The sequence below is a fragment of the Carassius auratus genome, chromosome 1, assembly GCF_003368295.1.
Source record: "Carassius auratus strain Wakin chromosome 1, ASM336829v1, whole genome shotgun sequence".
NCBI classification, from domain to species: Eukaryota; Metazoa; Chordata; class Actinopteri; order Cypriniformes; family Cyprinidae; genus Carassius; species Carassius auratus.
In genome coordinates this window covers 18717378-18741354 of record NC_039243.1, presented here as the reverse complement: position 1 = coordinate 18741354, position 23977 = coordinate 18717378, and the positions used below count along the sequence as shown (strand labels likewise).

Below are 23977 nucleotides of genomic sequence, written 5' to 3'. Positions count from 1 at the left end.
AAAGAAATATCAAATTTTATTCTCTATTATTGTTCTTTTTTGGAATGAGAAGGAACTTTTGTCTCCTATCAGGCACTAAATGTGTGAAAACTATTGCAAATTCCAGCACAATTGTAATCATCAAAACTTGTGCAGACCATCTAATGCACTGTAAGCCCCTCTGATGGCCGCTGGTGATCCACAGTCGCTCTTTAATGTGTCATTCTGAGGATACAAAACATCTGTAGCAGCAGGTGTCGGGCATCTCCTTACTGACCGTCGATGCCTCAGGCCGGTATTGGCGAGTTAGAGTCCAGTGAAGCGAAGAGTGTGCATCTGTCTCGCAGTCGTTCAGATACATGGAGCAGGTGGCAGATCTTCACAGGTCACACCTGCCCACATGCTGATTTACATGCACCTACGATCATGTACACGCGTGCCACCAGATGGACATTGGGCCCTGACACACACACAGAGTAGTAGGAATTAAGTTTACTCACTGTAACGACTGTGAGAGGATGACCTACACTTAACCCTTTATCGTGGCAACTCTTTTCACCTGTTTCACGATGGTGCAGCTAGTGCCTCTGCGGGAGGGATATGGGTGAGGTCATACAAAATCGTAATTAGCCACCTCATAAAATATGTACAAACTGGTCGTGAGATGGCATTGGTTTTGCCAATATGTTAGTACAACAGCTTCAACTTAGGGTGCTCTTGCATTCTTTTTAGGGTGCTTCAGCCTCTCTTTCACTCCTGGAAACCAAGCTTGATCTGTGGATAGCGTATTCTGTCTGTCTCACAAACAAGACTTTTACATGCAAGTGACTTTTTGTCATTAAAATCATTATGGGAAAGCTGCTCATACACAGGTAATTCAGACTCACACGCTTTCTCTTCAGCTCTTTTCAATAACTGCATTGCAATGTCTACAAATATTTTAAACGAATTAGTAATTATTAAGAGGTACCTTTGAGAAAATAAATGTCGTGAATAAGCAGCCATTCTCACTGTCAGTATTCTATGTTGTTTGTTGTTGTTTTAGTCTCAATCATGAATATCCACTTTATGCAGTGCTGTTTTGTTCTCTGTAGTTGTTTTCCTCTGTTATCATTCCCTTGATTGGTTGATCAAATGTGCTCAGAGTTGCTCTCACTGATGGTTTGGTCTGAAGAGTCTCGAGTCTTAAAGATGCGTGTAAATTAACATATATTGACTTGAACTTTTTAGTGTTGGAATGTCTGTGCATAACCGTTATCCTCTAATCACGAAAAAAAAATGGGTAAATTCCTTGAAATTCAGTGGTGAAAAGTTTGGTAAAACTTGTATTACAGCCAAATTATATGTTGAAGCAGGAATACAAGTAGGATGTTGGCAATTTTTAATGACCGAAAACGCATTTAAAAACTTTTGAACTGTAATTATAAAAAAGCGTATTTCCCTTGATTTTAGATGGCACTCTAAACTGATTTCATGGCTCTCTTTTTAACTAATGTTTAGCCCTCCGGTTTATTTCATTATGTCTAGTGGATTCAGAGTAGTTTGAGAGTATCAGTGCAAACTTTCTGTTAAGTATGACCTATTTTATTTATCACTATTGTTGTTGTTTTTTCCTGAGGGAGCCAAGATTCTTTTAATGTTTGTGTGGCAAAATTAACACTGGCTAAATACCAAATGTGAGTAAATAACCATTAATTGAGTATTGTTGGAAACTGTAACATCAAATACATGTTTAAAACAATCTTCTAATATAATATTAATGGCGATCAGCAAGGAAAAAAAAAACCTGTATGTGCGTGTGTCCATCATATGAGCCACAGGTCGTGTTAATTTCCTTCTTGTTCTATCTGACAGTGATAACAGATGGACAGGTTATGAGTTTGATGATGCGTGTACGTTCATTCTTGTAAAAGTTGAGACTTTGATGCATGTGATGATCTATTTCTTGTCTTTTTATATATTAACAGACAGTTTTCAAGGCTGTGTGCTTGGCCTTAAGGAGATTTTGTTCTTCATCTTGTTTTTTTGGGGGAATGACGGCTCTGTTTCTCGACTTTGAGCTGTCAGAGATAAATTATGACATTTCTTCCCTTCATTCAAGTGTTTGCAGTGGTGGAGGAAGTACTTAAGTTTAGTACTTAATTAAAAGTACAACTACCCTGCAAAATATATACTTAAGTAAAAGTATAATTACTACATCAACATCTTACTTAAGTAAAAGTCATAAGTACATACTTTTAAATTTACTTTAAAGTATTTTTTTAAGTAAAAGTACAATCAGTTGTCTCAATGTCTGGGCTGTTCAATTGTAACAATCACAAACAATATCTATTGTGTACTGGAAAGAGTTGTTGTGTAATACTGACACTGTAAAAATCTGGTTATTTACTAATTACTCATTAAATAATAATTAGGCTAAGCCAATTATGACGTACAATTTATTTTATTATGACATACAATTTATTTTATTTTTACTATACTATTAAGAGCAGTAAAAAAAACTCAAAAGTACACAGGTGAGTGTTATTCTGAACACTTTAATCAAATTTGTATGACCAGTTTATTCTGCACAATATTATTCTGCTCAATATTACATTTATTTCTGTATTTTTGATCAAATAAATGCAGGCTTGATAAGAAGAAGAAACTTCTGTCAAAAACATTAAAAATAGTAATGTTTCCAAACTTTTGGCCTGTACTGTACATATATATATATTAGTGCTGTCAATCGATTAAAAAAAATTAACTAATTAATCGCACAATTTTTTTTAATTAATCGCGATTAATCGCGATTAATCGCAATTAAAAGACTGAAACTTTTTGGATATGTAAATGTAAAATGTAAATAATTAATGTAAACTCAAGACAAAGAAACTATTTAAATTCAAAATATGATTGTATATTGGAATTTTTGTTTAACTTGTAACACAGATTTTCTCATGTAAACAACATACCTGCAATAAACCATCAATATCCTCCAAATTAACTGTTGGCTTGAAAGCCATATTTATTACAGAAATAAAAACACAGGCATGTAAGTACAATTTGAATTTCAAAACAATCAATGCCAATAAAAAACAAAAATGATTTCCATGTTGAATTCTAAGTGGACTGCAAAAAAATTCCAAAGTATAGTCATTGCCAGTGCTTTAAGTGGGCCGGTACGCACCAGTACTCAGTACCGCCACTTCCAAATATAGCTCTTGAGCGTACCGCCACCTCTCCGTGCGCCAGGAACGCGCTTGTAGCGTACCGGTACGCTCATTTGGACATCTGTTTTAATAGAGGTTTTAATCTTTTACCTGCACTGCCGATTTTCAGAGGGCCCTTCACAATGCAAGCTTCCTAATTCATCCCACCCAGAGCAGAAACTACATTACCCATTCACCCTTAAGTTATACAAGTGAATAGCGCGTGTGTCGCTTTTCCCACTGTTAAGTGTCAACAACTCAACGTGGCCGGAGAAGGTGTGTGAAACTCGTTGTGAGTTATACTAAAGCAAAATCTTGAGTATTTATTGTCTGATAAACATTAAAAACTGTCTGCGGAGGTTGAGTCGTCCTGCATCCCCCGCTGGCTGCTCATTGGCTGCAGCATCTTTTTTCTAAGTTCTAAAAAAATACCGTAGACGGCAAGGCACACATTTAGATATTCATCTAATTAATCTATAGCCTATGCACAAAGACAATATGATCTTTTTGTACCCTTTTTGTTTTAAAGCTTGATGAAGAGAGAGAGCGCAAGTTGCTGCAGCTGAGGAGGACAGTGATGCACGCGCACAGGAGTGATTGACAGTTCGCGACACTGTGTACAAAAAATACCCCGCTACACAATTATTTCGTTATTTTCGTTTAAGCTTATTAACGTTAGCGTTACAGAAAGGTCTGATTTACGCACTGTTACAACAGTCGTTTTTTTTTTTTTTTTTTTTTTTAAACAATGACATTTGAGTTCATGATTTTAATGTTGCTGTTTCTTGTGGCAGACTGAATGAAGAGTAATGTTTCTTGTGGCAGACTGAAGAGTAATCCGGCAGAGTTTTATACTGAAACTTTCCGTCTAAAAGTCCTTCCTTGGTCTTATCCATATTTCTTTGCACGTTGAACACACATAGGCCACAACTGGAAATAAAAAAAACTGCAACCGCGTTAATTGCGTTATTTTTTTTTAACGCGTTAAATATTTCAAATTAATCGAATGCGTTAACGCGCTAATTTTGACAGCACTAATAAATATATATATATATGGACTTATTACATATATATATATATATAATATCATGATATTGACGAAAAACCAGTCATAGTTCAAAATTGTTCACAATCGAATCAAACAAAGATATAGTTTTGCCTGCATGCTTACTTGTGAATGTCAAATAAATACCCAATGTTGTATGGTAAAGAAGCTAGGAGCCGACGCCGTATAAATAGTTGGAACATTTTTTCATCGACTCAAAACAAACAGCTATTTTAGCCAACTACGAATGTACAGATATAGCAGTAGTTTGCTCATCTCCAAAAATGTAACGTACTAGCAAGCTATCGTCCCTGCTGTGCTAATAACCAGCTAAAGAAGTTGCCCTGTTAGGGTAACAGTTACCACTGACTTACGTCAAACAAATATTATAATATTTCGATTTACATCAGTTCCGCTTGTGTTGTTTCAAAACACGCTCTGAGCGCGTGAGTTCTTTGGCCAATCAGATCTCAGATCTGTTTCAACGTGCATTGGCCAGCAACGGCAAAACGTCAGTCGACCAAAAACATTTTTATGCAAGATTCGGAAGGATGTAACGACACGCATTTTAATAATGTAGTGGAGTAGAAAGTACAGATAATTGCTGAAAAATCTACTTGAGTAAAAGTATAAGTATGCATTATTTTTTTTACTTAAGTAAAGTATAGATACGTAAAAATTTACTTAAGTACAGTAACGAAGTACAAATACTTTGTTACATTCCACCACTGAGTGTTTGGTACACATATGCTCATATCGGAAGTTCCTCAGCTCTACATTCTGAGTTGGAACAGTTTTTTTCCTCAGTTCAATTACTGTTGGAGAAACTGGAGCACTGAATGAGCTCATTCATCATAGGGTCACATACTGTACACGGTATATTGGCTCATTTCTTCTGGCTCATATTGAGTCAGAGTGACTGTCAGACATCCGAAAGTGAGTTTTGATTGAGTAACTTGTAGATCTGTTCTGCTCGAGCCACAAAGTGTTTCAGAAGGTTCAAGTCTTATTCGGTGAACAGGTCCAGCTGTTTTATCAAAAGGAACTGGTTCAAAGGAATGATTTGTTTGCGAACCAGACATCACTTCTGGACTGAGGCTATGGATTATTATGGACTTATTACATAAGTAATAATGAGGTAAATGATATTCAGTTTCTTGAACAGACAGATCATTTCACTTTATAAGAATTCAGTATATCCGAAGGAGATTGATGTTGTATTGCTTTTTTGACTCACAAAGTGCCGGTAGCCATTGATATGCATTTTATGAATCAACAAGGACCATTTCAGCTAAAATCTTCTTCACTGTTCTACAGAAGAAAAAAATCACGTTGGATGGCCTGAGGGGGAACAAATTAACAGCAACTTTTAATTTTTTAAACTATTATGGAATTCTCACTTTGATTCTGTTATTCTGTGTTCAACAGAAGCAAGAAAGCATGCTGGTGAGAAAATGATGACAGATTTGACATTTTTACTTGAAATATGTCTTTAAGCTTGATTGCTTTCAAAAAAGTTGTCCCTTGATTGCTGTGTAAATAAGTCGTTTTATAGGCGGCGGCTGAAATAAATTACATTGTTGGGGTGTTTATTACACTGCGTGACAGTTTGATGTGGATGAGAAGCAGATGAAACGTGAGTAGTGTTGTGTACGAGAACGTGATCGCCAAATTACAATTATACCACCGCTGTATCTGAGAAAAATACAAGCTTGTTTCTGCATCCGTACTGCTGAAAATGAGATCTCAGAGGACCAGATGATGTACGGCTTGAAAATGTAACTGATTAATGAATCTGAGGACAACGTATGAGAAATCATGTCTGTGTTAATGAACAAATACAATTACTCCTTAGAGAGATGACACACAGGATGAGTCTGGAATAGTGTATTAACACACTGATGCTATTACATGCAGAGTATGCATACTGTGAAGTATCTGCACATGATCTGTTACAACAGATAAAATCTGTAGTTTACAACAGAGCAAACACTGCATGTATTCAACACAATACAATGTGCTCGATTTGATTTTAACGTTCCTGTTTGTTGAATAAACTGATGGTAATTAGATCTATTTCCTGAAAAAAAAAAAAAAAGTATATCATGGTTTTCTCAGAAATATAACCGGTTTTCAACATGCTAATTATCAGAAATGTTTCTTGGGCAGAAAATCATGTGACACTGAAGACTGGAGTAATGATGCTGAAAATTGAGCTTTAATCACAGGAATGAATTAGATATATTTTTCGCATAGAAAACAGTTATTTTTAAATGTTATAATATTTCACACCGTTCCTGTTTTTACTGTAGGTTTCTGATAAAATAAATGCAGCCTTGGTGAGCAGAAATATAGAAGCCCTTTTAACCATAACAAATAAATAATTGTGACTTTTTATCTCAAAATACAGACTTTTCTTATTTTGAGAAAATCAGTCAGAATTATGAGATATATATTTGCAATTACCTTTTTTATTCAGTGTTGGAAAAGGGTTTCCTCAGTATAAGACACTTCTAAAAAATAAAAATAAAACACTTTCAGAAATTGATGGTAAAGTTGACACACTATCAAAAAAGCAAATCACATTGCATGCTCTATAAAGTACACAAGTTTTCTATTCCAAACACAGCCACGTTGTTGTCACACGCATTGTTAGCAGTGAAATGCATGTGATGTGACATCCAGATAAAGTCACATGAATCAATATGTCTCAGTTGTGTGTGATATGATGTGATTAGCAGTGCTCTAAACCCACCCGATTATACGCTGAGCCTCAGGCTAGTTACTTTAGATAACAGATTTACACATACTTACAGCATTCTGTCATCTACTATTCTCCTGTTTTATAATCCTCTCATCTCAAGCACTCAAATGCAGTACAAAAGCCTTTTTTTACTGCTGATCTGCAACACTAGATACTTTCAAAGTCAACTAGTTAAGTAGTCGGTCTCAAGGAAACCGCATGTGTAGCCCTTCACTGACAGATACTCTAAATCTCTATACACTTTTATTGCACTAAACTATCATAGTTCTCATTGAATAATAAAATGGGCAGCAGAGCTCGAAGCAGATGATTTAAAGTCTGACAGTAATTGGGTTGAGATGTATTATTGATGTGGATGGATGTGTTACAGAAGCCGGAGTGCTAACAAAGAATGGATTTAGGGATGCAAGTTCTCTATAATAAACACTAGGGATGAACCAAAATTTGTGGATGCTAAAGATTATAGAACAATATGGTACAAGACGAAAATATACGGTGCTCCGTCTTACCCATAAGTTTAGCATGCAGGTTTCACTTTTCCTCTAGTTGTAACTGCGTGGTGTGATGCTCCACTCAGTATTTCGCTCTATGAATGTGCATTCTGTTGAGTTGCTCACGACCAATGCGAACACTCCACTCCTGTAACTGCTCATGCTCATTAGAATAGCTAAGTTTGCATAAATAGCTTGCCAACAGGAGATTTCTATGTAGTATACATAACTGTACTGGGCTAAATCTGTTATGCTCTGCTCACATGCTCTGATAATAATAGCTTTACATTATTTGGATTATAAAAAAAATAAAAGTCTGTAAAGTCTGATTATGTTGCATAGAACTGAATAAAAATTGTATGTTGATATTTAATATTAATATATATATATTTTTTTAAGTGTGTTTATTTTATTGGCTAGTATTTTTAAATGCAGCATAATAAAAATTAAGTTAAATTAAAAAGTCTTATAAAATTACATTACATTCTTTAATAAATTATTAAAAAATATTAAAAAGCATTTTGGTTTTGGGTTTTCGCCCAAAGTACATCCACAATATTTGGTTTCAGTTGTTCCCAGAATTTTAATTTCGGTGCATCCCTAATAAATGCACTACTTACGAGACTAACTAGCATGCTAACAGTCTGTCAGTATACCAAATCTCTGTCTTTTACATTCATCCACTTTCAATCACCGTTTTTTTTTTCTTTTTTTTTTTCAAATCATTTACTTTTACTACTTGTGAGAAAACCTTTATAAATAAATATACAAATATTAAAGCTACAAAGATTAAGGTTTATTTTTAAGGTGCATTTACTAACCCAGTTAGCAAAAATATGGTTTAAGAATGTTTTGCTAACATTCCTATTAGGCTAAAACCTTATTCAAATAAAACTTTTTTTTTTTTCTTTTTCCTTAAATGTAAAAAAAAAAAAAAATGTCCTTGTTATGCAAATATTAATGAAAGAGTTTATTATTTTCCAAACGTTATAGGAATGCTACTTTTAGTAAGTGGTGGATTAAGTACACAAATTAAGTACTTTAGTAAAAGCTACAGCTACAAACACTTGAAAATTGTACTTACAGTAAATACAATAATGAAGGAAAAATACTTTGTTACTAGGGGTGTGTCAGGATTGGACTGTCTTTGTGTTTTGCTCTTGCACTCCCCGTGACCCAGTTTCTCCCTCATGTGGCCTTATTTGGTCATTCCCGTTCCTGTCCTTGTGTCTTAATTAGTCATTCTGTTCACCTGTTTTCCTCCCAACTGCCTCGTTATGTCATGTATTTAGTTCCATTCTGTGCGCTCCTCCTTTGTTGGGTCTGTTGTGTAAAGTGTGGAATTACCTTGTGTTTTGGATTTAATAAATGACAGTTTTGTTTATCCATGGCTCCTTCGTTCCTTCCGGCAGCATATCGTGACAGGGTTTGCCCGAAACTGAATTCCTTACTCAGAAAGACACAGATAATGGCTTTCAAAACAAATAACAGATAATGAATAATTCTGCCCGAATATTCAGCTGAGGCTGCAGCACATTAGATTCATCAGTGAACCGGGGACATTCACGCAATGATGAGTGTGTGAAATGAATGAATGTAAACTTTACGAATTAAAAGCGTTCAAATCAAACACAGTTTGCTGTTGCCTCTGTGTGCAGTTCTCATAAATCAGAGCTTGGCTAAAGTAATATTAGGCCTACCTAAAATAATACATCATACAAGTTCTACTATCTGTGTATATTTAAAAGACAATGATTTAATCCTTATAGGCTACGATATGATACGATACATGAATTAATGGAATAAGCACAGCGTGATTACCAATCAAACAGCTGTATTGCCGTCTTTGTCTCTTAAACCAAACCAGCTCTCTGTCAAGCTGATGTTTTTTTTTTTTTTTTTTTACTAGGACCACATGTTTACTTCTTTATCTTTTGCTGGTTTGCGTGACACATGCACATTTGTTTAGTGAAGTAAAAAAAAAAAAAACTACAGTGTATGCATAATGAAAATGTGTGCCTTCAATTCATTCAGTTATGTTCAAAAATCACTATCATGAAATCTCTCTAATTGTATGAGTATATATATATATATATATATATATATATATATATATATATATATATATATATATATATATATATATATTCAACACTGAATAGGGAAGTCGAGACTAATATTTTTCCATACTCTGTTCTCTTTTTTTTCATTGCCTACTTTTCCAGACCTGCAAATTACTTAAGTGTAATGCTTTTAAAACTGTGCAGGAACTGGTGAGTCAAAGGAAATCATTGACAAGTGTGTGAAGTAAATGAGTTTAAAATAATAAAATAAATGCAAATGAAATAGGCCTAGCTGTGTTTCAGTTGCCTTTCATATTACTTAATATTACTTAAATAAATTTCCATATTTCTTAGTTGCGTCGGAACCTTTACTGTTTTAATAAAAAAATATACAAATAATTTTGTGATTGTCATAGATACAAATACGGACTTCACTGCACACCCATATTTATTACCGTCCAATTAGATTTAAACTAACATTCTAACTAAATTTTTGAAAATGTTGAATTTGAAGACAAGATAACTTTGAATGATTGTTCTATTAACATTACTGGAAGAATGTTTGCTTATACTGTAACTTCAGGACAATCTTGCCAGAATGTTAGCCAAAGACTGCAGCCTTTTTTTTCTTCTCTAAAATAACAGTAGAATAGAAAAAGGAAGTCATGTGGGAAAAGAACAAGACTGGGAAAAGAGCTCAACTCACTGATCAATAACAGAGAACTGGATTGCTCATAATGTCATAGAAAGTGAAGCCAATGAACTGCCATATTGGCATTCCCTAGTATGCCCATACATTTTATGAAATTCATAGGACATATACAATTTTAATGTCAAATAATTTCCCTGCTAATTAAAAAGTTGTGTTCCTTACAGTAGTAAACATCAGCAGTCGGATGAGAAGTTTTCAATTTATCGCTTATCCTGCACGAAAATACAATTAACATTGTGAATAACATCTGAAGTAACAATTCATTTAAATACATTTACATACACATATCATAAACATGAAAATTAATAAAGGCCTCCTGATAAAAATCGATGAAAAATATCCATATTAAAACTTTCTAAACTTGCTATCTTAGGTGTGTACACGAGTCACGTTCAAGCGGATGATGTAGGCATAGCATATGGTCCGGTGACAATATGCTAGTCAAGCAAACACCAAGATTTTGTGTACATAAGCAAAGTAAGCTAATTTTTCTTTGTTAAACAACAACATTCCAACATTTTTCTTTACAAAATCCTCATTTTGTACATCTAGTTCTTGACCGGTGTTTTGTTTTGCTCTCCCCTCTCTGCATTAGACACTTCTCATTGGAACTTAGGCTATTCCTTCGTCCTACATATATATATCACGAACCACACTGATTCGCTTCAGGAGGCCTTTATTCACCCCCCGGTGCCATGTGAGACACTTTTTATGACGGATAGATAAACTTTATCTGACTTCTTTTGGACTATTTAAAAATTACACCCATTCACTGCGATTTATAAAGCTTGGAAGAGCCAGGATAGGTTTCATTTAACTGTGATTGGATTTATCTGAAATAAGAAAGTCATATACACCTAGGATGGCTTGAGAGTGAGCAAATCATGGGGTAATTTTCTTTGTTGGGAGAACTATCCATTTAAGTATCTGAAAGATGAGCAGGTCCTAATGGATTTTCTCTGCTAATTTGAAAAATCTGCAGATCGGATGAAAGCATGTTAAACTGTGTTAAATTGAGCTCAGAGTACTTAAGCGCTTATATTGGATGCTGAAAACATAATCAAATAATCCAGAATATTAAATAAACAGTCACACAAGGGTGAGAGGTATGAAGACCATGAATGATGGATGTTGTAATTCTGCAGAAATGTAATGTGCTCGTCCCATAGCTACCTGAAGATGAACCATTTGTTAGAAGCAGTTTATTTAATAGATGAAGTGTTGTCATGGCAAGTTATAAATACACACATATATGTATGTGTGTGTGTGTGTGTGTGTGTGTGTTTGCATCTTTGAAATCTCATAATGCTTGTGTAATTCTCAATAGCCTAATTATCTGCATTCACTAATGGCCAGTTGCGGGTCTGAGTGTGAGAGCAGGATAATTCCCATTGGTTGGCATTTGTAGGCCATCGGTTTCACCCTGTGTTCACCAATAATTGGCACTGGTAGGATTTTACATGCTCATTTTTACACTTTTTTTTTTTTTTTTTGGGAAAAGTATTATGGTTGTGCGCTAATTAGCTTCAACAGTTGCTTCGAGCACTAATTTTGTATTGATTGATAAGGTTTTATTAAATATTTTCATGTAAATGCCAGGGAATAAGTAGCACGGTTTCGCTGTGATGTGTGTGTGGGACACTGATCTATATATGACTGGATCGCTCATTGCATTCTAAACTGCCAACAGGCGGTGAAGCCACCGGAAGTGTTCGATCCGCCATCTTACTAATCCCTACTGACAGTGAGCACCGATCACCTGATTTAAAGCAAATCAGTTCAAGTGGATTAGTTTTCATGTTATGTGTAAATTAATGTTTACTTCAGATGTTACCTGCATTGTTTACGGTCTTTTGGAGCAGGATAAGAGATATATTTAAACCGTTCCGGTGGACGCTGCTCTGCTCTGCACTGCCGGAACAGTAAACAATCCAACACAAAATATAGCCTATTTCTTTATGAACATCATTATTCAGGAATTATTAAACATGAGCGTATTAGTATCAGAAAAGGATTTGAAAATATTACAATGAATAATACAATAACCTCTATTAATATTGCTCTATAATCAAACGAAAAGCGTAACTTACCATCTTGGAAATAAAGCTTCATGTCTTTAAATCCATACTCTATATAGTCAGTTATTTCTCTGAATAAATTATGATGTGTATATTTTTACTGTCCTGATTGAGCAACATCTATTTCAGACTCTTCAAGATCGCACGAATATGTTTATTACCATTTCCCTGTAAATTGTTGTATGCTAAATTAATAATTATTTTAACCACCGTTTAAATCATAACCTGCTTCAAAATGAATGCTGGTAATTAAATCATTGTTAAAACATTTGCACTAGCGCCGAATTACAAATAAAAACACTATATCAAAATTATATAAACAATGAATAACTGTACAAGGCAAATAAAGGTATACAAAGCATACATCTTTCTTCAGATTTCAGAATGAGCACTTTGTATTTTGTTATATATGTTGAGGTCGTGTGCGTCTGATGTTTATCATGTTCATAATGTTCGCTACTGTAATGAACGTAGCTTTTTGACAAGTAGGGGAAATTGCTGACATTAAAACAAAAATTAACAGTTTACATGCCTAGGGTGTTTGCATTGTAATAATTTACAGAGATACTTCAGATTTAAACACGTTGACTTATTAGGTGATGTTTTCTCATTAAAATCATACAATTTCCTATTAATTCAATAGAACATTTACGCACACTAGGGATTACCAATATGGCGGCGTGGCGGCTTCACTTTCATGACGTCATGGCAATCCAGTTCTATATTATAGATCAATGGTGTGGGATGATTGTTGTGTGCTCAGAGCAGTAATTGTTGTGTTTGTGCTTGTTTATTCTTTTATTCCTAGTTTATTTTACTCAGTTTGTGGTAGAGAGGGTCAGCAAAAACATGTAAATTAACAATCTCCCATGTTTTGTGTTTGAATATAGAAGAGCTAAGCTCAGCTCAATAGTTTTAAAAATACTGTATTTTTCTCGTAACAAGCTTTTATTTTATTATGTTTAATAATAATAATAATAATAATAATAATAATAATGTTTAAATAAGTTTAAGGTACATAAACATATACTTTAACTAAAACTGAAATTAAAAATAATATATTCCATGTAGACTTTTAAAAATAATAATAAAAATGTGTATGTGCGAAATATTTCAATATTTTATTTTTATTATTATTATTATTATTTATTCTAATGGTTACGAATTATAGCTTAGGGGAAAAAAATCAGTATCTCAAAACATGTGAATATTCCATTTTGAGCTTGATTAGTTTGATTAATTTTCAGTATAAATACTGGGTGTCTCTTGGGCTAATTTAGAACTTGCAACCACAATTATGGGAAAGACTACTGACTTGACAGTTGTCCAGAAGACGACACCCTCCACAAGGAGCCACAGCAGGACATTGATGAAAAGGCTGGCTGTTCACAGAGTGCAGTATCAAATATATCCATAGAAAGTTGACTGGAAGGAATAAGTATGGTAGGAAAAGATCCACAAGCAACAAGGATGACCACAGCCTTGGGAAGATTGTCCGGAAGAGCTGATTCAAGAACTTGGAAAAGCTTCACAGGGAGTGGACTGAAGCCAGAGTGAGCACATCAAGAGTCACACACTTGGACGTCTTCAAGAAAAGGCCTACAGCTGTCACATTCCTAGAACCAAGCCATTCCTGATCCAGAAAAAAAAAAATGTGTTTCACCTGGGGTAAGGAGAAAAATAACTGGACTGTTGCTCAGTAATCCACAGTCCTCTTTTCAGATGAAAGTAAATTTAGTATTTAATTTGGAAATAAAGGTCTGGAATTTTTTCAGAACCATCAGAATTAAAGCAAAAAACTTTCCGTTTGTGTGCAATTAATTTAGAATATAATAAAGTGTGCTTTTTAAAATTTAATAACATTTTATTAAAACTTTTATTTATTTTTTTTGCTTTAAGCTAAAACAGTAACATATATATATATATATATATATATATATATATATATATATATATATATATATATATATATATATATATATATATATATATATATATATGGAGTATATATATGTTTATATAGTCTATATTTATGTATGTGTGTGTTTGTAAAATGGCACCGATTTTTAATATCTGAAACTATACTCTTAACATCAGTCAGTCAAGCATTATAATAATCAAGTATTATTTAATAATAGTATTAAACTTTAGTAATTAGAATTAAAACTTGATAACCATGCATGAATGCATATTAGTCATTTTAACTGAACTTAGGACTAGTGGTGGTGCTTTTTTGGTCATTATGTGTTTCACTTGGGGCGGCAGTGGTTCAGTGGTTCAATGTAGGTTGTCTACAAACCGGAAGGTTGGTGGTTCAATCCCTGGCTCCACCTGACCAAGTGTCGAGGTGTCCTTGAGCTGGATGGCGCCTTGAATGGCAGACACCACAGTCAGTGTGTGAATGGGTGAATGTGAGGCAAATTGTAAAGCACTGTGGTCTGTTGAAAGCGCTATATAAATGCAGTCCATTTACCATTTTTTTACTGCTCGCAAGGCGCTGCAGCATAAATGGCTGCCCACTGCTCCGGGTGTGTGTTCACAGTGTGTGTGTGTGTTCACTGCTCTGTGTGTGTGCACTTCGGATGGGTTAAATGCAGAGCACAAATTCTGAGTATGGGTCACCACCATACTTGGCTGAATGTCACTTCACTTCACTTCACTGTAAAAAATAAAATAAAAAGACTAACAAACACTAACAAAAATACTGATAAGATAATGATACAAATTCTATTAATAAGAACAATATAAAACATTTTATTTTTTATTCTATATTTAATTCTACAGTATTCCTTTTTTTTCATCGTATTCTTATATTCTTATTGTTTACTTTTATTTCATTCGTTCATATCTATGTTTATGTATATTTTTCTCTGTGTTGTTTTCTTTAATAATCACAGTGTCCATGGAGTGGACCTGACTCACATTTCACTGATGATTATATATTCTCTAATCGTGTTTGTGATGAATAAAAATGTTGAATCTGGAAAAATGTAACAATCCAAATGCATTGCTTGTGACTAGTATCTTAACTGTAGTTGATGTACTCTAAAGGTGATCTACTTACTCTGCTCAAACATAAAAATACATTAATATGTTTGCAGATATTTAAGAAACCTGCTAATTTTAACATACTTGTTTATCTGAAAAACAATGCTACAGTCAGTTATTCTCCTTTGAAAATGTGCATTCTGGGCTGGAATGTTAATTTGGTTTGTGAAACCCGCCCACTGCCAGTTTGCCCATTTTCTTTTTACCCAGCACCCGGGTTGCCAGTTGGCAGAAAACAGTGTAATTCAATTCATTTATCATGTGCGCCCATTGCTGTTGGTGTTGTCAATCTGCAACCTCCATGTGTGTCAAGTCTGAGGAGAAAAAAAAAAAAAAAAACACACACATACCAAGTTCACCCATTCGGTTTCAATCCTTCATACAGCACCTTTAAAGGGGACATATGATGCGATTAAAATTTTTCCTTTCTCTTTGGAGTGTTACAAGCTTTTGGTGAATAAAGTAGATCTATAAAGTTGCAAAGTCTAAAGTCTCAAATCCAAAGGGCTATCCTTTGTCAAAGTTAACAGCTCATTCAAACGCCCCCACACGTATACATCACTATGTGGAAATATTTGCATAATGCCGCCCAAATGTTCATGCAATGAAAGAAGGTATGGTTTCAGTTACCTTAGTTAGTGTTGAAGCAGCCATGTCATGGAGATGCTGTGTGTATCTAGACAAAGCAAAAGCACTGTATTTGGCCTTCTGAAAGTAGATGCATTTAGGAATATATAAAATTACTTAACAGAACAGCAACACATTTTATGGACGAACGTTTCATGAACCTAGAAGAGGAGGTAATTCTGATTTGATATGACAATCTGGTGTTTCTGAATCAGCTACTGGAATTATGTTTTGTTATTAGTTTAAGTATTTGCTATTGAATGTTCCTATGTTGAGTTTTGCACGACGTGTGTGTGTGTGTGTGTGTGAGAGAGAGAGAGAGGGTCACAGAGTGGAGTCAGCTGTTTTAACCGTCCGTGAGTTGTGTACTGCAAACACATACGAGCTTCATCACTGTCTGTCACACCACTCTGTTCCCCTTTCGGGCTTGAACTGATGGTGAAACTAAGGACATTATTTACTGTCATTACATTTATTTTGAAAGAAGAAGCTTGCGATTAGAAAAGGGGCATTTGCGAGTGCTTGCAGTGTTTGACCTATAACAATGCACTGGGTCAGTTGGCCACAATAATGTACAGTATTTGCAAAATAATGTTGTTTTTGAACATTAAAGCATATCAACATATTCTGTTACACCAAATACACATAATAAAGATCTTTACAAAAGCATCATATGACCCATTTAAAGCACTTGTACCTTGTTACTTGACAAATTCAAGCTTGTCAGTTGATTCAGTGCGAGTTGTTTGGACTGAACACAAAGTGATGTGTCAACATGTATCAACAGTTTCACTAATAAAGCTGTGATTAGCTCCACATGAAAGCTCATACATGAGTTCCCAGCAGTCAGAGGAGCTCTCAGACACAAATGGGAGTAAACAGGCATGTTTAATGCAGCATTGGTGGGATGGATGTGTGGAATGAACAAGTGTGGAATGTACCTGATGTACCCTTTCAGTCAATCCACATGGCTTTTGCCAGTCCCAGGATTACTAAAGCTGAGATGATAGCAGATGAAAACAGCAGTCCTTATCTCTGAACGTCCTGAACAGGATGCTTCCAACTAAAACAATACAAATGAAAGTCCCAATCGTACTAATCATATATTATTTAGAGAGAGGACTATTAAATGCACAGGAAATAACATTATTAATGTAATAATTCTTTCTGAAACATGGGAAGACACAATTCTCAAATCATACCCTGAAAGAAAGAAGAAAGGTGGTGAAAAGTTTTCACTCATTTCTAGTAAATTTCACAAATAAATACAAAGAAATGAAAGTGACGTGACATTCAGCATTCATTCAGACATTCATTATTATCATTATTATTGTTATTATTATTATTATTATTATTATTATTATTATTATTATTATTATTATGGTTTATTATTGCTTTTACTGTCATTTCCAAAAAAAAAAAAAATTTTCTTTGCACAATTCAATTAAAATTTTTGCCCAAATTCTGTTGTTTTATGTTATATTTATTATTTATTTATAAATTCTTTGTGGTTCTGTTTAACTAAACCAAAAGCATATCTAATTAATTAAAATCAAGAAACAAAATTTATCATAAATTTATTAAACGTTTCAATTATTATTATTATTATTATTATTTATTTTTTTTTCCTTTTTTTTTGGATTTGTTTGTTTGTTTTATTTATTTTTTCTGGATTCTATTTAACGGGTGAATTTGAGCAAACAAAAAAAATGTGTAATTAATTCAAATAATGACACTCATGCAATTTATTATGCTGTAAGTTTAATAAACTTACTTATTTTAAAATTAAAAAAAAAATTTTTTATTTTTTATTTTTTATTTTAATTCCATGTTCAGTTTATTTTTTTCTGGATTCTGTTTTCATAGATTAATAAATGTAGGATTCCTGCAGAACCATGGTTCTTGTGAGTGCATTCATAAGAAACACTAATGTGTTAATGTGCCACAGCAGTAAAGCGCTCATTAGGTTTACTCATAAAACACGAGTGCATTATGAAGTTTTTAACTGGAGTCAGATTTTCTCTGAAAGATACTAGATAAAATCTGGTAGTGTTTCTTCATTTGTCTGGATCTGTTTATCACCTAGATTAATAGTACATCTGACTGGTGTCTGATAAGTTAAAGATGTGAGTCTCAGCTGAATTTTGTAACACAGACCTCCAGTGTGAACCTCCACTCGCTGCTCCTGCAGGATGAGATCATGACAGAAAACCACTGTGCGTTAATTAACATTTTAATTGCTGTAATTTTCCTAGGCACATTTACTCAGCTGTTACATGTGCAGCTGTTTTCATAATGATAGAAGCAGCTGGAATTCCTGCTGGAATATTGCTTATCCTAAATGTAGTGTGCAGAAACCTGCACCTGTGAGAAAAACACTGATGGTGGAAATCTATTCCACATTTACATACTAATGCTATTAGCCAGCTAACAGAAAACGTTCTCAGAACGCTCTTCATTAAAGGTGTCATATGATGCGATTTTAAGTTTCCCTTTCTCTTTGGAGTGTTACAAGCTTTTGGTGCATAAAGAAGTTCTGTAAAGTTGCAAGGATTAAAGTCTCAAATCCAAAGAGATATTCTTTATAAAAGTTAAGACTTGTCCAATCCCCCTTAAAACGGCTCATTCTAACACACCCCCAAATATCTATGTCATTATATGGGAAGATTTGCATAATGCCCAAATGTTGACTGACAGCAAGGTGGTTTCAGTTGTTAGGTGACTCTTAAATCCAGATTGGTTATTCGCCAGCTGGTTCGCCTATGAAAGGAAGGAAGACACTTGGTTGAAAACAAATCAAGTGATTTTGATATGAAAGGGAGGAGAGACACATGCCTATAGCTTTCAACAAGTGATTTGTCAAGTGTAGGTTTTTTTTTTTTTTTTTTTTTTTTTACAGTAGGGTTACCTGAGCCTGCTTGAATATGGAGGGAAACATGTCTGAGAAAAGAGATGTGTAGATGATGTGTGAGAGTGAAATAGAAGTGCTGGTGAAATAGCTTGTTGGAGCTGTGATTGGATCGGGTCTAAAGCACAGGTGGTAGGGTGTCTGGAGAGGATAAGTTTAGAGACTTGTAAGAGAATGGACGATGGTCAGCTTTTGCTGTGAGTTCCTGGATGAGTGGAGCCAAGAACTGACTAACTGCTGATGGATGTGGTTTTGTTTGTGAAATAAATAAAATTGTCAGTAGTAAGAAAGGTGATGGGAGGTGGCGGAGGGGAGAAAGGAGTGTATTGAAAAATTTACATTTAAAATGTTATGATTGAAATGCGCACATATCAAACAACAACAACATCAAGCAGGTGAGATTTTATCAAAGTTGGGGCAAAACTCTGCAGGACTGTGGCTCTCTCCAGGTCCAACATTGGCCACTCCTGTGCTATATAGTTAAATATAAACATATACAGGTACTGGTCAAATAATGATAATATCATCACAAAGTTGATTTATTTCACTAATTCCATTCAAAAAGTGAAACTTGTATATTACATTCATCCATTATACACAGACTGATATATTTCAAATGTTTATTTATTTTAATTTTGATGTACATAACTGACAACTAAGGAAAATCCCAAATTCAGTATCTCGGAAAATTAGAATATTGTGAAAAGGTTCAATATTTAAGAAACTTGGTGCCACACTCTAATCAGCTAATTAACTCAGAACACCTGCAAAGCCTTTAAATGGTCTCTTAGTCTAGTTAGGTAGGCTACACAATCATGGGGAAGACTGCTGACTTGACAGTTGTCCAAAAGACGACCACTGACACCTTGCACAAGGAGGGCAAGACACAAAAGGTCATTGCAAAAGAGGCTGGCTGTTCACAGAGCTCTGTGTCCAAGCAAATTAATAGAGAGGTGAAGGGAAGGAAAAGATGTGGTAGAAAAAAAGTGTAAAAGCAATAGGGATAACCGCACCCTGGAGAGTATTGTGAAACAAACCCATTCAAAAATGTGGGGGACAATCACAAAGAGTGGACTGCAGCTGGAGTCAGTGCTTCAAGAACCACTACACACAGACGTATGCAAGACATGGGTTTCAGCTATCGCATTCCTTGTGTCAATCCACTCTTGAACAACAGCGTCAGAAGCGTCTCAATTCCAAAAGGACTGGACTGCTGCTAAGTGGTCCAAAGTTATGTTCTCTGATTAAAGTAAATTTTGCATTTCTTTTGGATATCAGGAACCCAGATTCTGGAGGAAGAGAGGAGAGGCACACAAGCCACATTGCTTGAGGTCCAGTGTAAAGTATCCACAGTCATTGATGGTTTGCAGTGCCTTTCATCTGCTGGTGTTGGTCCACTGGGTTTTCTGAGGTCCAAGGTCAACACAGCCGTATACCAGGAAGTTTTAGAGCACTTAATGCTTCCTGCTGCTGACCAACTTAATGGAGATGCAGATTTCATTTTCCAACAGGACTTGGCACCTGCACACAGTGCCAAAAGCTACCAGTACCTGGTTTAAGGAACATGGTATCCATGTTCTTAATTGGCCAGCAAACTCACCCAACCTTAACCCCATAGAAAGTCTATGGGGTATTGTGAAGAGGAAGATGCGATATGTCAGACCCAACAATGCAAAAGAGCTGAAGGCCAGTATCAGAGCAACCTGGGCTCTCATAACACCTGAGCAGTGCCACAAACTGTCGCATTGCTGCAGTAATTCAGTCAAAAGGAGCCCCAACTAAGTATTGAGTGCTGTACATGCTCATACTTTTCATTTTCATTCTTTTTAGTTGGCCAAGATTTCTCAAAATGTATTGTATGTATTGGTCTTAAGTTATATTCGAATTTTTTTGAGATACTGAATTTGGGATTTTCCTTAGTAGTTAGTTGTAATCATCAAAAATAAAAAATAAAAAAATAAACATTTGAACAAGTATCACTTTTCAAATGGAATTAGTGAAATAAATCAACTTTTTGATGATATTCTAATTATATGACCAGTACCTGCCTGAATCATCATGATTGTTTTAGGTTTAGTAAATGTATGCATGTGAGTGCAGGCACATTTGAGAAGATTGAAAACTCTCATGCTATGGGTGTTTTGGTTGTAGTTCATCTTTAATAGATCGTGTGGAGTGCTGTAATCATGATGCTGGCTGTCACAGACAGTGTGATGCTTTCCAAACACACTGAAACACTGAGGCTTTAAACAGAAACAAATGCCTTTTTAACAGTCACCTTCATCTTAGCAAAACAAGATATTCATTGAGGGAAATCAGTTCTGGGACAGGACTTGATTTTATCCGTGAGGAATTGATTAGATGTCTCTATATGAAAAACAAGAACATTTGATGTCTGTAGCCAAAGAAAGTAATTTCAGAAGCAGAGTGAGCTATTATTATTTTGATGAAATGCATCTCAGCATGCAAATACTGACAGATTCACAAGTATATAATACCCTCATCTTCCAGTCTTCATATGATGGAAATCGCCATATTAACACTCTCTCGGATCTCTAAATGTGATTCTCTTCAGGATAAAGGTAAACATTTTGTCACTTTCATTATCCAAACTGAAAATAATATTCACAAAAGACATAAAATCACACAGTTGCACTTATTTTGTTAGTGTTTCATTACTGAAAGTATTGTTTAAATTGTCAGTCTATGAACTCTACAGTCTGCTGAGATCATTAAATACAAATGCAGTTTGATGATAGACAACCAAATAGCATTGAGTTCTTTCCATTTGGAGAAAAGTACAGAATGGCAATTCATAGGCAATTTACTCTTCCATTTCTATCCATTTGGCATCATTAATGGGACTGAAGTACAATCATCTTCAGATTCCAACATTTACTGCATAAATTGCTGCTGTTCTCGCATGTGCTGCAAAAGCATTTCTTAAAATTGCGAGTTGCTTGACATTTGAAGTTCATTCAGATCCTCCTAAACGTATTGCATGTGTAACCAGGTCTTAAAACGAAGTCTTGGCATAATAATCCCTTTCTTAAAGTTAATTGAGTCTTGAGATAAATGTTTTAAGCTAATTAATCAAAGTACATTTTCTATGTATTAGAGGAAAACAAAAAGAAAAAAAACGTCATCTTCAATAAGTGATCAAATGCACAAGAAGATAGAAAAAGAGCGATTTTCCCCCTTGAAAAAACAGTTCGCACTACAATTCCCATGCTTCTTTTTGTGAGGAGCTGACCAATCACTGAACTCCAAAGTTTCAGGCAATCGAGCTCCGCCTTGACTTCCTGTTAGCTACTTCATGACTGAAAGACTGCATGGCTGTTCGTTGCCTATCTGAATTCCAATTTAATTACCATCCATAGGGTAAGAAACATAAATATCCCCTCCAACGGGATTTCATTAATTAATGAGTATGTTAAACATATGATGACGGCTATGTTGTCATGTTTACACTTTATAGAGAGCGCGATCGACAGACGGCTGCCGCTGATCAGACAGCCAATTTAGAGACCCACTCATTGACTCAACGGTGAGTGAGGGAAAAACTCTGAGACCTGTTAGGTTACCTGTAAAGGAACTAGTTATGCTGGAAATAGTAACAGTTGATAAGCTGTCGTTTAGAAAGGCTGTGAACGGCTGTAATAGCTAAGTTACTCAATGCTGTATCACGATGTTAATGCTGCTAATGTGAGCCTAGCTATCCTGCTAGCTTAGGTGTTCAGTGCCATATGCACTCTTATCCTTGCAAAAATTGATTTATTTCCAGTTGGGTTTGCAAAAGATGCTGTTTCTATATAAATATGTTTAAATATGTTTTATATGTGTGTAAAAGGAAAAAACGTGTTAAAGTATATGTATGTAAATTTCTTGTCAGTGATTTTAGAGATCAAATTTTTTGTGCATTCCCTCAATGTTACCGGTGCAGGAAGGGATGATAAAGCACGCTTAGCCTTACTAGTACCTCCTAGATCTCTATGAATGTTCTTGCATTATTTGTTTTGCACAAATTGTAGCTTTTATTTTTATAGTATTTGTATTGTGAGTTGTTACTAACTTAAATAGCAATAACCATTAATACTTGAAATTAGTTTTGTTTAAAATGAATGAACATGGATGTAAAAGCGCTTTAGGATATATTTATAGTTTACTACTATAAACATTTGGATTTGATACATGATATATTATAGTCATACGACTGAACCTTCTTGAGAACATGATTTGAACCAGTTGATATAAAGTGAAATGTTATTGATTGGTGATAATTCATGAGATAGACAGAATATGAATGTAATGAGCTTTTGGATTTCCTCTGGCCAACCCATAGGTCAGGTTTTTTTGCCAGATTCATTCCAGTGACGCACATGGATCGGAAGTCACGGCCGACCTGGAGTTGAAGCTTTCCGGTTGAATTGGGATTGGATGTTCGTACCCTGAAACCCCCGAAAGATTCCCAGCTTACGTTGGGTGGCGAGCCACGGACCCACGAGCATAAGTCAATGCGCAGTCTCACTTTCCCTTCTTCACGGATTGTGTGGTAGTATCCACGAGCACTGGCATACTGATACTGTCACGACACTGATTCAACCAAAGAAAAAAAGGGCCCCAACGAGCAATAAGACTATATTTGGAACTGGGTTTTATTTCTTTTGTTTTAAGGGAAACTTATGCCGGCTTTATTATTTTCTTATTTCTTTATGTACATTCTCTGAACTAAATTGTTACACTGTTGTTATTGTTCCTGTTGTTAAACAAAGAGTGATCACAATAACGCAAATTACTGTTTCCTGTCTTTATTGATGTCAAACCACTGGCTCTTAAAGATTTAGCATCTTCTGTTACTGGTCCAAATACTGTTAAAGATAACTAATTAGTGATCACAATAACGCAAATTACTGTTTCCTGTCTTTATTGATGTCAAACCACTGGCTCTTAAAGATTTAGCATCTTCTGTTACTGGTCCAAATACTGTTAAAGATAACTAATTACCTGTTACCCTGTTACTATATCGTAAAAAGGGTTACACATGTGTTGATTTGTGAAATTCATGACAAAA

General features: G+C 34.9%; 1 long non-coding RNA gene across 1 annotated transcript; it reads left to right on the top strand.

Moving 5' to 3' along the window:
* Positions 1–22199: 22199 nt before the first annotated feature.
* LOC113048143 (uncharacterized) lies at positions 22200–23698 on the top strand. Its single transcript, XR_003276447.1, has 3 exons — positions 22200–22287; positions 22385–22453; positions 23249–23698. It is a non-coding gene; the product is annotated as an uncharacterized LOC113048143 (long non-coding RNA).
* The last annotated feature ends 279 nt before the right edge of the window (positions 23699–23977 follow it).